Source organism: Pollicipes pollicipes, unplaced genomic scaffold (genome assembly GCF_011947565.3).
Source record: "Pollicipes pollicipes isolate AB1234 unplaced genomic scaffold, Ppol_2.1 Scaffold_6138;HRSCAF=7277_pilon_pilon_pilon, whole genome shotgun sequence".
NCBI classification, from domain to species: domain Eukaryota; kingdom Metazoa; phylum Arthropoda; class Thecostraca; order Pollicipedomorpha; family Pollicipedidae; genus Pollicipes; species Pollicipes pollicipes.
The window spans coordinates 16,230,257-16,243,243 of record NW_023596818.1 but is presented as its reverse complement, the minus strand read 5'-3'; positions in this window follow the sequence as shown (position 1 = coordinate 16,243,243).

The following is a 12,987-nucleotide window of genomic DNA, read 5'->3' as shown; positions in this document are numbered from 1 at the left end:
CTCAGCTGTCGAGAACAGTGGTAAACGCGAGTGTCGATTGCTCAGAATGATTGGGGAGTAGAGTCTTGGAAATTGTCATAAGGGGACAGATACGAAAACCTCCTCGGACCTGATTTTTAAGCTCATGTATGTAGTCAGAGCAATCACATGTGGAAGCCTGGCAGATTGCATCAGCTTCTTATAAATGCACTTGTTTTGTGAAGCTAAAGGGAAGCAGTTACACCTCTCTCTTTCGTACCGAAAAGTCGAATCTGCGCACGATTCATCATTCTGTGCTTCGGTGGTTTTGGGTGTATTTATTCATATAGTCACAAGAGTAGTGTCCACAATATATCTGGCACCGTATCCCCTTTACACAAAGGGGTTCTGGATGTACCAAAATTGCATCAATAAAGCATATGCGTCTCAGTTCATGTAAAAAACATAAGCACTCTGCCACGCATCATATCAGAAAATGTTTCAACCTTCCCCCGACACCTTAGACACATGCCCTGCTCTTGAGAATACCTTTCGCCGCTCACTTCATCAAACACGCATTGTGAGCCAGCTATTCTCCAACGAGACACTATCCAAAGCCGTTGAGCCATTAAGAGAGTACGACCCTAACCCGATTAAGTTCTTGTGTGTGGCAAACGAAATGACTATAATCTCAATGTCACGGGCAACGCGGCTTGATTGAAAAGCGTTGTCAGCTGGGCTGGCTCCTCAGTGACCATGTTCATCTGACAAGGCTCAACCTTTGCCCAGAACGGAGAGGTGAAACAATATCATAGCACAGCGTTGACCACGCGAGCTCTCAAGCTTCGAGCAAAGCCCCGATGCCCGGCGTTGCAATCTCCGTGGGCCGCGCGGCATCGTCTCTCATCGCTAATATTAGGCGGCGACCAGTGAGGGAATGAAAAGGCGATGATCCGGAAACAGGTACGTTTGAACACTTAAAGAAATAAATTCGCATATTTAGGAGGTATTCTGGGGCATGTGTCAACTGCGCAATTTGTATATTTTTGAAAGGAACGGATTAGCATTCATAGTACTGCGAACCGACGCCGGACTTTGATGGTGGCATTAAACAAGCATAAAATCTCTCTTTTCGTGTTGCTGGTGCTATGGCCTGTTCAGAAGACATCCTCAAATTTGACATTTGCGCCTTAGTCTATTTTTTTTAACGAAACCAATCAATTTCGGAAGACTTTCAAAGGCATTATTTCACGGCGGCTGTTCTCAAGCGTCAGGTGTTCGCTGCCTGGTGGTGGGCCTGCCAACGGTGCTCGGTTTGAGCACGCGAGCACGCAGGCTCAAAGCTTTTTTGATGCACTTTGTTTCACATGCTGCTCCGGAACAAGGATGTACACGGAAATGTTACTTTGTAAGATGGGTTGGGGGCGGGGAAGGAGGCTGAGCCAATGAAGTTAGTCTAAACAACTCTAAAATCCTGATTTATTTGCGGTTTTCGGCTACTTTGGTTTTGCGTCCCTGATGTCAACATTGAAATAAAAAAGCAAACATTTGTTCGTTTCCAGAATGCTGAGGAATAGTTTCTTTTTGAAGCCGATGCGATAGTAATGATGACGAGACATGACAATGGTGATATATGAAGATGGTGATGCAGATAAAGACGCGTTCAGGACCTTCTGTTCCGGCAGTTCAGCCACTTGCTGAATTTCGTTGACCCCGTGTTCCTTTCTTTTATTCATGTGCATTGCGGGTGGGAGAGGGGTCAGAATAGTATTGCAAAAGCAAACACAGAGAATGCCACCTTTTTTACTTCCCACTTATCGGTAGATCGAACACGTATGATTTGATCATAATAACAATTTCCTCGAAACTCTTCTAGATAGCTCAGAATTTCAGCTTGAAGCAACCACTCCTGCGGGAGAAATGTCACTGGACTCCCTGTTCAACATTATGGAAGTAATAAATTGCATTTACCTTGCTTTTCCTTGGGTGTGTGTTCCGTAATATATGAAACACACTCATTTGTCAAACTATTTGTGTAATAAATACTACGAAAGCTTGAAACGCTCTGGCTAGACAAAAACATGTGTGGATTTGAAGCCGTTGTCACGTGAATTCAACGAAACGTTATACTATGGCGCTTACCACAGTGTTTGTTTTCGAAGCGCGCTTTAACTTTGGGAAACAAAGCGTCACATGGTCTGTGGTGACGGACTGGTTTAAGCTTCTACCAATGCACTTTTCGGTACCTGGCACTCGCCGCCCGCTGCGCCAATCACAAACGTCCGTTCGTGCTGACGTTATTCAGTAACAGCTGACAGCGACCCTCAGCGGATCCCGCCATTGTCGGGGCGGCGGCTGTCGCGATTGCAGGGGAGGAGGGTAGTGCTGTTACGAAGCGTTGACAGCTTAATTTGGACTGGAAAATAATTAAAATGCATATTCCTTTGAAGTCTTGATGGTGATGCAGTGGCATTATCCAGTGCTATTATTAGACGTAATTGGTCCTGAGGGTTCACTATAGTATGCCTTTGAAACATGCCTCAATGTTGAAACACTCCCATATTTGTACGCTTTTGAGCAGATAAAGTCATATTGGAGAGCATCCGGTGCGGATCCCGGCCCTGCCCTTCTTAATACCTAAAGCATTCTAGTTTCTGAGCTATACGTTTAGCAAGATGCGCAGACTTTTCCAATGCCATTCCAGCATGCGTGACGCTATGGCAACTCCATCCAAATCTTTCTACCCCATAGGCTGTGTGGTGTCCAAGGCCAAAAATATTATTATCGTCGAGCTATCCAGATATCACGTCCGTGAGCACGATTTCCAACTAAACTGGACTTCATTTGGCTCTCGTTCCATATTGAGCAGGCTGCGCAAGTTTCAATCACAAATCACGTTTTGGGCTGCATAATATAAGAAGTCATACATGGTTGCTAGTGATTGCGGAAATGTCTCGCAATCTTGTAATCAAACGTGCTTATCAAATGGCTTGTAATCAAATAACTTAAGAAAAGCGCCATAACAGAGTATGCGAATAGAAGTAAACTCCCTAGATTCACGGATAGATGTGCAAGAATACCACGAGGATGGTCAGAACACGGGCAAACATCGACATTTGGCTCGGCGAAGATTTCCAGCACCGCCACTGTCAACTTGGGCGAGTGAAGTACTATGTGTGAGTGCTAGGGTGGCAATTTCTCACGGTGATTTTGACACTACCGCAACGTCAAACAAACGTCCTATGGCGCAATCAAACAATGACATATTGAGACGAATATTCACTATATAAAGAAATTGTGCTATCTAGAGCAGCCTAAAAGTATATCAATAGTTAGGAGGAAGCTAATTTCATCATATTTGATACATACCTTGAGATGCATATCTTGCATATAAAAATATGATGCATCATACTGCGCATCTACACTATCATGCACATCTAAATATCACGCGCTATCATGATGCATATCTTAGATATCTTCAAATGTGAAAAATTATCTTTAAGTTAACATATGGGGGGGCTCAGCAACGCCGAAAACTTACAAAGTAACACCCCTGGATGGGAGGATTCGTTTGTGTTGGCCTTGTAATATTAAGTGCCGCCCTATGTAACATTAAGAAAACCCTCTAACCTCTTCCGAGCAAGTGGCCCGGTGCTTAGAACACTAGGGTCGCATTATATTTTCCAGTCAGGGGCTGAAGAGTTGCTCCGTCCCAGTCCAAGGTGTCTACCGACTGCCTGTCTGGCGATACAGGCGCATACTTGTAAGCACATTGGCCGTCTGCCTGGCACCGGAAGGCCCCGAACCCGGACATTTGGACACGAATTGACGAAGGGGCCCTCATTGATGCAACACATATCCCTTACCGGCGCAGGTGTCCAGTAATCGGCACCGAGGCTCCAGTTCAGCATAACGGGTATCTGGCTGAAATGGGATGCAGAGCGCTCACTTCTTTGTTCTGTAATGGAACCCCTGACTGACACGTGCTTTGCCATTGTCTCATTGTGGACTCATCGTAAATTATCATATCCACCTCCATTGTCAGATGACCCCTACCGACGCAATAGGCCGTCTAGCATTCGGGATCCAGGTTCTGTTCTCTTCAACAAATGTTAGTCCGGCCGATTTGGGAGCCACGCAACCCTGGCTGGTAGCCGTAAGAAGGGCTGTATGCTGCAGCGCAGCACTTGCGTTACGCGCCCCAACATGGCTAGCGTTGTTTTGGTGGTCATTGTCCGATGACTGCTCCTACCGGTTTAGTCGGCTGGTGTTGGCTGTCAAGTTTCGGTAACTGTTTCATCAAATATTCACGTCGAAGTGGAGGTCGGCACATTTCAATGACTTTTTGAACGTCGCCGGCCAACAAGTTGTTGAAGTTTTCTGGGGCGCCAACATTTGACCGATTTCTTAACATTTTCCGATGAGACATCGTGTCTTATTGCTATAAAGTAACGCAGCTTGCTAAGGTCTGTGGAAATTTAAACACCACAGAATAACTCCAAATTACCAAGACAATAGCACACAATTGCATCCCAGTCAACAAGTCAAATAAATCGTGTATATAAATGCATGTTTTCTGCATAAAGACACAGAACGTAATCAAGTAAATACGATACAAACGGGGAGCTTTAACACCGTGACTATCTGAGTCATCTGCACTGAACTGAACGTGACATCACAGTCTTCATGTTTTCTCCATTTCGCCTGTGAAACAATTAGTGAAAACATTCTTTTAAGTTGATATAATTTTGACCTTCCATTTGTATTCCCAGTTTGTACTTTAACTACTGAAGGCTACCAGGCGGAGGGCGCAAATTCATCTTTTGGAGCGGGGGTCAACTTGAACATTGAAGGGGCCAATGGCCTACCCAAAAAAACACCCGTGGTGGTACATGTCAACCGCCCCTCTTGCCTCATCGCCGCTTCTTCCTGCATCCTCACGAAGCCCCCTTTATCCAGGGCGAACTACATGCGCCAGCCATGGGTGGGTAAAGAGCCCCCTGGTGGGGCCCCGTCCGAGCGTCGACCAAATACCCGTGTAGGGGTCCCTGCGCGGGCTAAGTCCCGGCGGAGGACCCCGGGTGCATGCGCCCACCATTATCCACTCTTCTTCATCCCGTGGCCCGTGGTCATCTCGCGGCCCGGAAATGGTCACAGCCGACCAAAAGAGCTCTAATGCAAACCAATCCAATGGTGCATGCCATTTAATCTGTCCCAGCATCTCGCTCCAGGCTTTTTTAAGGGATGTATGATCAATTATCATCCTTTTTTGTTTTACGCTATGAATCAAGCATACCTTCCACAGATAAACGAAATGAAATGTACGACAAATGACACGATGTTTCTCATTTGCAAAAACCGTTAAAACGATATCTCCTTTAAGTTACGCACACACATAGTGTGGGATGTCATCGCCATACAGCTCATCGCCACTATAAAGGGGCGGATTTTTTTTTATAAATCCCTTGAGTGTCACCAGACACGTAGCTAAAGGCTAATGGCGCGGCCCCTTCAGCCTGAGGGATTTTGCAGGAATTCAGTCCAAATCTTTAGGAGTTCGGATAGAATTACGGCCCTTATGAGCAAAATCGTGATAACGTGCTGGAGTGGCACACTGAAACTTGTGGTAATTTTGTGTATTGTAACGTCCATGTAAATTCCCTTGTTTAATGTATATGTAAACACTGTCGGGCAGGAGTTCGAGCCATCCCAAACGAACTGCGAAGTTTCACGTATGCCTTAAAACCCCATTTAGACCACTTAAATCAGAGTCAGAATGACAATCTAACCACTTCCACCCGGCTGAATCACTGAGAGCCGTGTCAGAAGACGAGAGCGACGAGCCACCGTGACGATGCCGGCCGAGGTGACTGCCCGTCCAGCACACCCTCGGCCCTCTCTCCGCGGTCAGGGATAGTGCCGAGGCGACCTGTGGCGGCACACGGGCAAGCGTAGCATGGGCAGCACACCCTCAGCCCTTTCTCCGCGGTCAGGGATCGCACCAAGGCGAACCGTGCCGGCATACGGACATGCGTAACACGGGCAGAGCACCCTCGGCCCTCTCTTCGCGGTCAGGGATGGCGCCGAGGCGACCTGTGCCGGCATACGGGCCAGCGCAACACGTGCGCAGGCCCCGGCCGCCTCTTCGCGGTCAGGGATGGCGCCTAAGCGACCTGGGCCGGTATTCGGGCAAGTGTAACATGTGCAGGGCAGATATAGAATGAGCAGCGGTATTCAGAAAGTACGAGGCTTTCCTGAAGATGGTTTTTCTGCCGCGGCGCAAACACAAATTCTGTTTTAACCCAGACTCTCTCAAACAGCTCCGGTTCATTCCACCTAGCCGTTTAACTTTATTGTATGCGTTAAAGGTAATGGGGTTTCGAAACAGCGCTCCAATTGTGCTGCGCCTAGCTTGAGCAACAAATTATGCTAAGAGAAAAGTGCAGCAACGTTATCTGGACACTCAGGTATCCTTACCCACAACTTTGATCCACAGAAAATCTCGAAATGTAACCAAACAACTAGGATACTGTCGTTTTTATTACCGTAAAACGTACGACGCCGTATTCAACTTCAACGCCATAGTTTGGCAAGCTGCTGTAATGAAAGCACCATTGCTACATGCTCGTCTCCAAAAATGCCTTTGCTAGGGCCAAGACATTGCTCAGTTATTTCAGAGCATATGGTAAAATTAAAAAGGGAAGACATGACAGAGATTAGAAGAACATGTCACAGCTTCTTACGCTTGAAGCTCAGAGGCGACTTCTCGGCAAGCCCAATCGCTTCCAAGACCTGAAAAGGAGCCTAAAGGAGCCTAGTTTCCCAAAATGATTGGGGGGGGGGGGGGCTGAACAGTAAAAAATGATCCAACCTAACCCGAAAATATGCCAACAGGCATCTTCCCAGATTTGGCCCATTTTCTTCTCAAAGTTGGTGTGTGTGGGGGGGGGGGGGGGGGGCTGAAGCGCCCCCAGCTGAGTAGGAAACCACACCCCTGTCTGATAATGTTAGTGGGTATAGGACCCCTACACATAAGGTAACGAGCTAGAACGCATGTCCATATTCCATCTACCGAGGTAGGTACACCAGGGACAAGAAAGGCCCTTAGTTTATCAAATTTTAGCCTCAGGTGGATATGCTCACCAGGATAAAATATGGTATATGCGATAAACGTACATTGAAGCCCTATGGGTCGTCGGGCTGTCCATATAGCCGAACAAGCCTGGGCAAACCAAACGCTGGAGACGCTGACTCAAACACGTCGGGAACTGTTGGTCTGAACCTTACACATGGCAAAGCCACGAAACCGCACCGACGGTGTGGTTTCGTGGCACATGTTGGCGCGAATATGTGAAAGGGGCTTTCAACCACACACAATGCACACTAGTATACCAAATGCAGCAAAGCAAACACATGGCAGGGCCATTGCATTCCATGTCCTTCCGGTCCTTTGAAGCACGTGCCTGCCGTAGCGCGGTATTAAATCGAAAACATCGCAGCACCTTAGATCGCAGTCGCGGTGAAATCAAGCCGCTGAGCCGGTCTTGTACAGGTTCTGTCACATCGCTGTGCGGAACTGCGATGACCCAAACGCCGCCAGGTACTTCCCGACAGCGGTGAGCGAACCGGTTCACTGTGTCAGGTAATGTACCGCCAGCTGTAACAGTCGCAGGCGCGGGCGCTGGGTACAATGCGTCATGAACGGACAGCCAGTTGCGGCTTCCACGGCGTTTGCTCCATGGAGTTGCTCATTGGCCGGCATTCAAGCATAAACGATACGCACACTGCAAAATCGGCGGCAATGGAGAAATTGCGAATGCAGCAAGTAAAAAAGTGGTCAGTAAGGCACCACGTAGTAAAAACCACGCAGTTTCAAGCAGATTCGTCAAATTGCTCGGGCGTCGCACGTGACATGCGCAAATTGCGCATGCGCATGCGAATTCCGCGAAATGCAGTGATGCGATAGCAGAATATATGACCGTCCGACGGTCCTTCACGTCGAAATTCGCTTGCCACGTAATTCATCACACCATCTCTAGCCCACGGTAGTTCGCGGGCCGTCCCCGTACGCGGACACGTGCGTCGAAAATGTCGCGGCTGAGCGGCTGTCTCCAGAGCGCAACCTCCGCGCCACGGGCCGAGCGTTCTAATCTGGAGACCTCGCACCCATACTTGGCAGGGACACTCGGAAGGGACACTGTATACTCGGCAGGGACACGCGCGCCCGGGCCGCTCGACAGGGACGCCGCGCCGCGACTCCTCCAGGCGTCGGCGTCCCGCTCCGCCGCGCCGCCTAATTGTCGCCGCGTCACCCGAATCGTCGACAAGCCTGGCAGATCGGCGGCCACGCATTCCCAAGACCATCTGCACTTCCGGCTGCCGCGCGGCGGCAGTCACAGCCCGGTCAGGCTCGGCGGATGGCCGGCTGGCTGCCGTTGTTCGGTCTGGACCCCGCTGCCGTGTGCAGTGGGGCGGGGGGCGGGGCTCGGTTCGGCTCCAAGGCTCGGCAGACCGCCTGTGGAGACATCGGCGGGATGGGGAGGGGGAAAGGGGGGGGGGGGGGCGCACGCGAGCTCGTGAGCGCTCATCTGCAAATTTTCAAAGACGGTGGTTCCGGTGTATCGGAGAACAACATTGAATAAGGGCGTTTGAAAGGTGCGAGGTGTCACGTCACTCACTATCGCACGACAACAAGCAGCATCGGGAGCCCCCAAGAAAGGACGGGACAGACGTGACGGTAGTCTGTGACTTATGCGCTCTAGACGCGCCCCATGAGGGTCTCTGTCGAAGCCGGTCTAGGTTGAGTTCTTCGTACGAAAATCTCGTGTATGCGCCGAGCATCGGCTGGGAACAAGACGTAATGGGAGTGCGCAGGTGGCGCCGCCTGTAGGCTCAGGGCCAAATCAGCTCGTGACATTGTACGGGGCTGGTAGCGGCCGTCCGCAATGCATGTGTGACCTTTCGTGGTGTCCATAGGGACTGTTCAGCTTTATTTCGTTTTGAACAGGTACTTGTTCTAGGTACAGGGTATGCACGTCCGTCCACCTTGCACAATATTTATTTGTGCTCCACCATACGCTCGTCTTTCAATAATCTATGTGCATCCGTCATGGTTGACAATGGATTTTTGGCTTCTCTTTAGGGTGTTGCCTAAGTTATTAATATTATTCATGCTCCCTTTATCAGACGTCGTCACTGTCTCCAAAGGACCATGGTTCTGACCGCAATAACGCCACATTCTGGAGGAAAAGAATGGGAGCCGTATTTTGCAGCTGCCAAATGGAGAGCGCTTTCCGGTTGAAGCTGACCAGCAGAAGGAACACTACTTCGCACGATGCAAGCGGGGTGCGTGCCTCGTGAGCACGCCCTGCGCCTCGCACTGGACAGTCGCGGATGGCGAACATGGCCACATAATCTGCGCTGTAGAACGACCAGATCCTTTATAGCCACCGGCGTGGACGTCATGACGTAGATCCAGTCAGGCGGCTTTGGGTTCAGCCTTCCAGCTAAGGGTGCTTCTTCTCAGGGTGCACGTACATAGCTTGTTGGTTGCACCCTGAACCCACTACTCAAGCTGTGCCTCCTAGTTCAATGGATCATTTTGTCTCCGTACTTTCACCAGACAGGCATGCGGAGGGTTTCACGTGCCGCACAATGCTGCGGCACGACCGCCCCCGGCCTCGGTTGACCCTCGTTGGCCAGTTGCCAAATGGCCTTTCCATGCCGGTCGGCCAAACAATGTGCCCCGCCTGGGATGCATACGCAGTGCCGCTGTACTCTGAGTCCAGGACCTTTCCCCTAGACTGCGGAGACAGCATGCTTGAATGTTTTGTTTTGGTTTTCGTTGGTCCTGGTGACTCAGTATCAGATAAGGGATAAAAAGCCTGTTTTCTGGCTTATCCACCTGTGGTGGGGTGGGTTCGGGTCGCCTAAGCGCTCGTTATTTGGTTCGCACTAGGATGACCTGTGGCAGTGGCAGTGGCCGCGTTAGATGGAAGCCAGGTGGCATCAGGGTGCAGGACTGACTGTTCCGAGTTGTAACGCTGTATGTAACGACTTAGGAGAAGCGTTGCGGCGCGTTACGGCATGTTAGGCTTTCGACACTAGATGCTGACGCTGGTTCAAAATCTCATGATCGGATGGTGCGTCAGGGACCGCACGACAGGTACTTCTTATCGTAGTCGCTGATGGGTGAAATCCATCGGATTGAAAGGCTTGGACTGACTTTAAAAACCTGATTGTCTGTGAAAAACTTGGTTTTCCTGAGACGAGAGGCGGTACCACCATTATTTTTTATAGGGGGACGAGGTCATAAAACCACAACGACCCTACAACCAAAATAAAAAAATATGAATACCGCGTTTTACAACTGAAATCCTCGTAAATGATCATTGCTATGCACATTTCTCACATGTCTTGAATCGCATCACCGTAAGGCACGGAGGTGCGGAAACCGTAGTTGCAGGTAGGGGCTGGGACCCCAAAATTGGCCTTTCAAGCATTTACTGGAAGTAACCATCCAAATGGCTATCATTCTCTCTCCCTCCCAACGTCCAATGCTCCATGCCCGCGGATGAAAGTTGTCGCCGTGTCGTAGTTTTTTCTCAGTACAAGGCACATTATCGTCTGAGCCAGTTAACCATGTTATGTAACAGTGGACGCATGTGTGCATACACAGCGACAAAAGTTTCGCGGGTTGATATTTCATGCATTTTTAGCCCGCAGTCATACTATCGCTTGTACGCCCGCTCCCAAAAAAAAAACGCTCCCATATGGAAAAACAATATCTGTAAGTGGAGGAAAACGGAGCAAAATGAGGCACCCTGGTAAACCGGACACCCCGCGATGTCGGCTGTTATAGGTGGCGGTATCAAAAATAAATTGTTTAAATGAAAGCTTCTCTGACAAGGGACGGACATGACGTGACCGGGCCCCTCTGTCGGCGGCCATCATTGGAGGAGGACGTGAGCTTTTGCTTTCCATTTTTTGCCATTATTTTTATGGTGATTTGGATGTTGTTTATTCTACGAGTATAATGAATCGTGAATTCAAAGTTGCTGCGCTTCGATGGTGTAGGCATGCAGATTCCTTGTGAGCAATTGTGAATTTTTCGGGCCAGTTCGCGTTGCGTATCGAATCATGGTGTGTTGTTGGCGTCCATGGGGCAGAATGGTTGGGGCAAAATGGGCACTCGGGGGAAAAAGTACATAAAAGATCCCGTTTTGCCCCAACTGAAATATGACTATCGCAAGAAAAGTTGGCTTAAATAAGCCATGAACACAATACTTCAATGGTAGTGGCAAGCACATGAGTAGAGCCCGAAACAAGTGAATCGATCCTGTTCAGTTCTGTGATTAAATAGTGGTCGAACTACTGCATCAAACTGGGAATGTGCAGCCTTACGATTTGTCGCTTAAAATTTATTGAAGGTGCGCATGTGATAGCTCTATATTTATCGCTCCTTTTGGGCCTAATGTATTATAATTATGTTGTTTAACAAAGCCCATTTGTGAATATAAGAAATGTAAGTGCCTACCTGTGATGACTTGACTCAGTATCACGCATTTACCCATTTCTTTGATAGCCTCTATAGCTTCCTCGTTAGGCAGCAAACAAGCAACGACTTCCGACCGACCCGTTATGAAAAAAGTATCTTAAAAAGTAACTTAGCTATGAAAAAGGTGAAAAGTTAAGACATTTTTGGTCATTATCGCATAAATCTCACAGTAGATTTCGTACTTCTCCGCACATTTAAAGGGTGTATTTCTCTGCATTCACAGGCACTACCCTAAGTACTAACGCGTAGGTATTCCGTCCGACAGAACTGGGGTAAAAAATAGATGTTTTGCTTTTGAATTATTAAATAGTTCAACGGTTTCTTGTTCCTTAAACATTAGGACTGACTTATTGTACGGAATTACACAGAAGGCGTTTTATCCCATCTCCCTTAATATTAAACGTAACTAATTTAACACAAGAAATGAAGTGCCCTATTACCAACTAGTTACAGGCATGCAGTTAGGTATTTCGTTTTGATCATTGTACTTAATTTTTCATAGCAGGTAAACGTTTTCCTAGTTTATGAAAAGGAATATAGGTACACTGACGGATCCAGAGAGGGGTGGGAAGGGGGGGGGGTGCTTAAGCGCCAAATGACCCTCCCAAATCCGTTCAACGCTCACGCTGACATTCTTTTTTTTACAGAGGAACTACTTCGCCAAATGGAGAATGGTTCGAAATTACAAGAGAAAATCCGATCGGCAATCCTGGAAGCAGGATACGATGGCAAAGGCCATCAAAGCAGTCAAGATGGGAAAAATGTCCACAAAAGAAGCGGCACGCCGCTTTCTGGTCCCGAAGTCGACTCTCGACAGACGGCTGAAAAAGGCGCGTGCAGTGTCAATCACAGAGGCCACAGAGAAGGTCCTGGGTGGACACAAACCTGCTTTCACGGAAGCTCAGGAGCGAGATTTGGTACAGCGTATAATGGAGCTCCAAAACCGGACGTTCGGAATAACGCTGACTGACCTCAAGAAGCTCGCATATGAGTTCGCAGACAGAAACAATATCACCCACCCATTCAACACGGTGACGAAGATGGCAGGGGAGTCGTGGATACGGTGCTTACGCAAGGGGAACTCCACGGTCTCACTAAGGACACCAGAGGCCACAAGCGTTGCTCGCGCAGCAGCGTTCAACTCTGCCAATGTCGACGCGTTGTTCGACAACCTTGAGTCGCGGATGGATTCTGCCCAGTTCGGTCCCACACGCATCTACAACATGGATGAAACGGGATTCAACACGGTGACAACACAACAAGAGAAGGTACTGGCGAGGAAAGGGTGCAAGCAGGCCGGCCAACTGATATCTGCGGAACTAGGCGCGCTGGTTACCGGGGTGGTGTGTTTTAATGCTGCTGCGAGCTGTATACCTCCAGGTGTGCTATTCCCAAGAAAGAGAGCCAGCCAGCAGTAAGAGAGGGGTCTTCCCCCACGTAGCCCGGTGCTGTACTATGAGTCTGGTTGGATG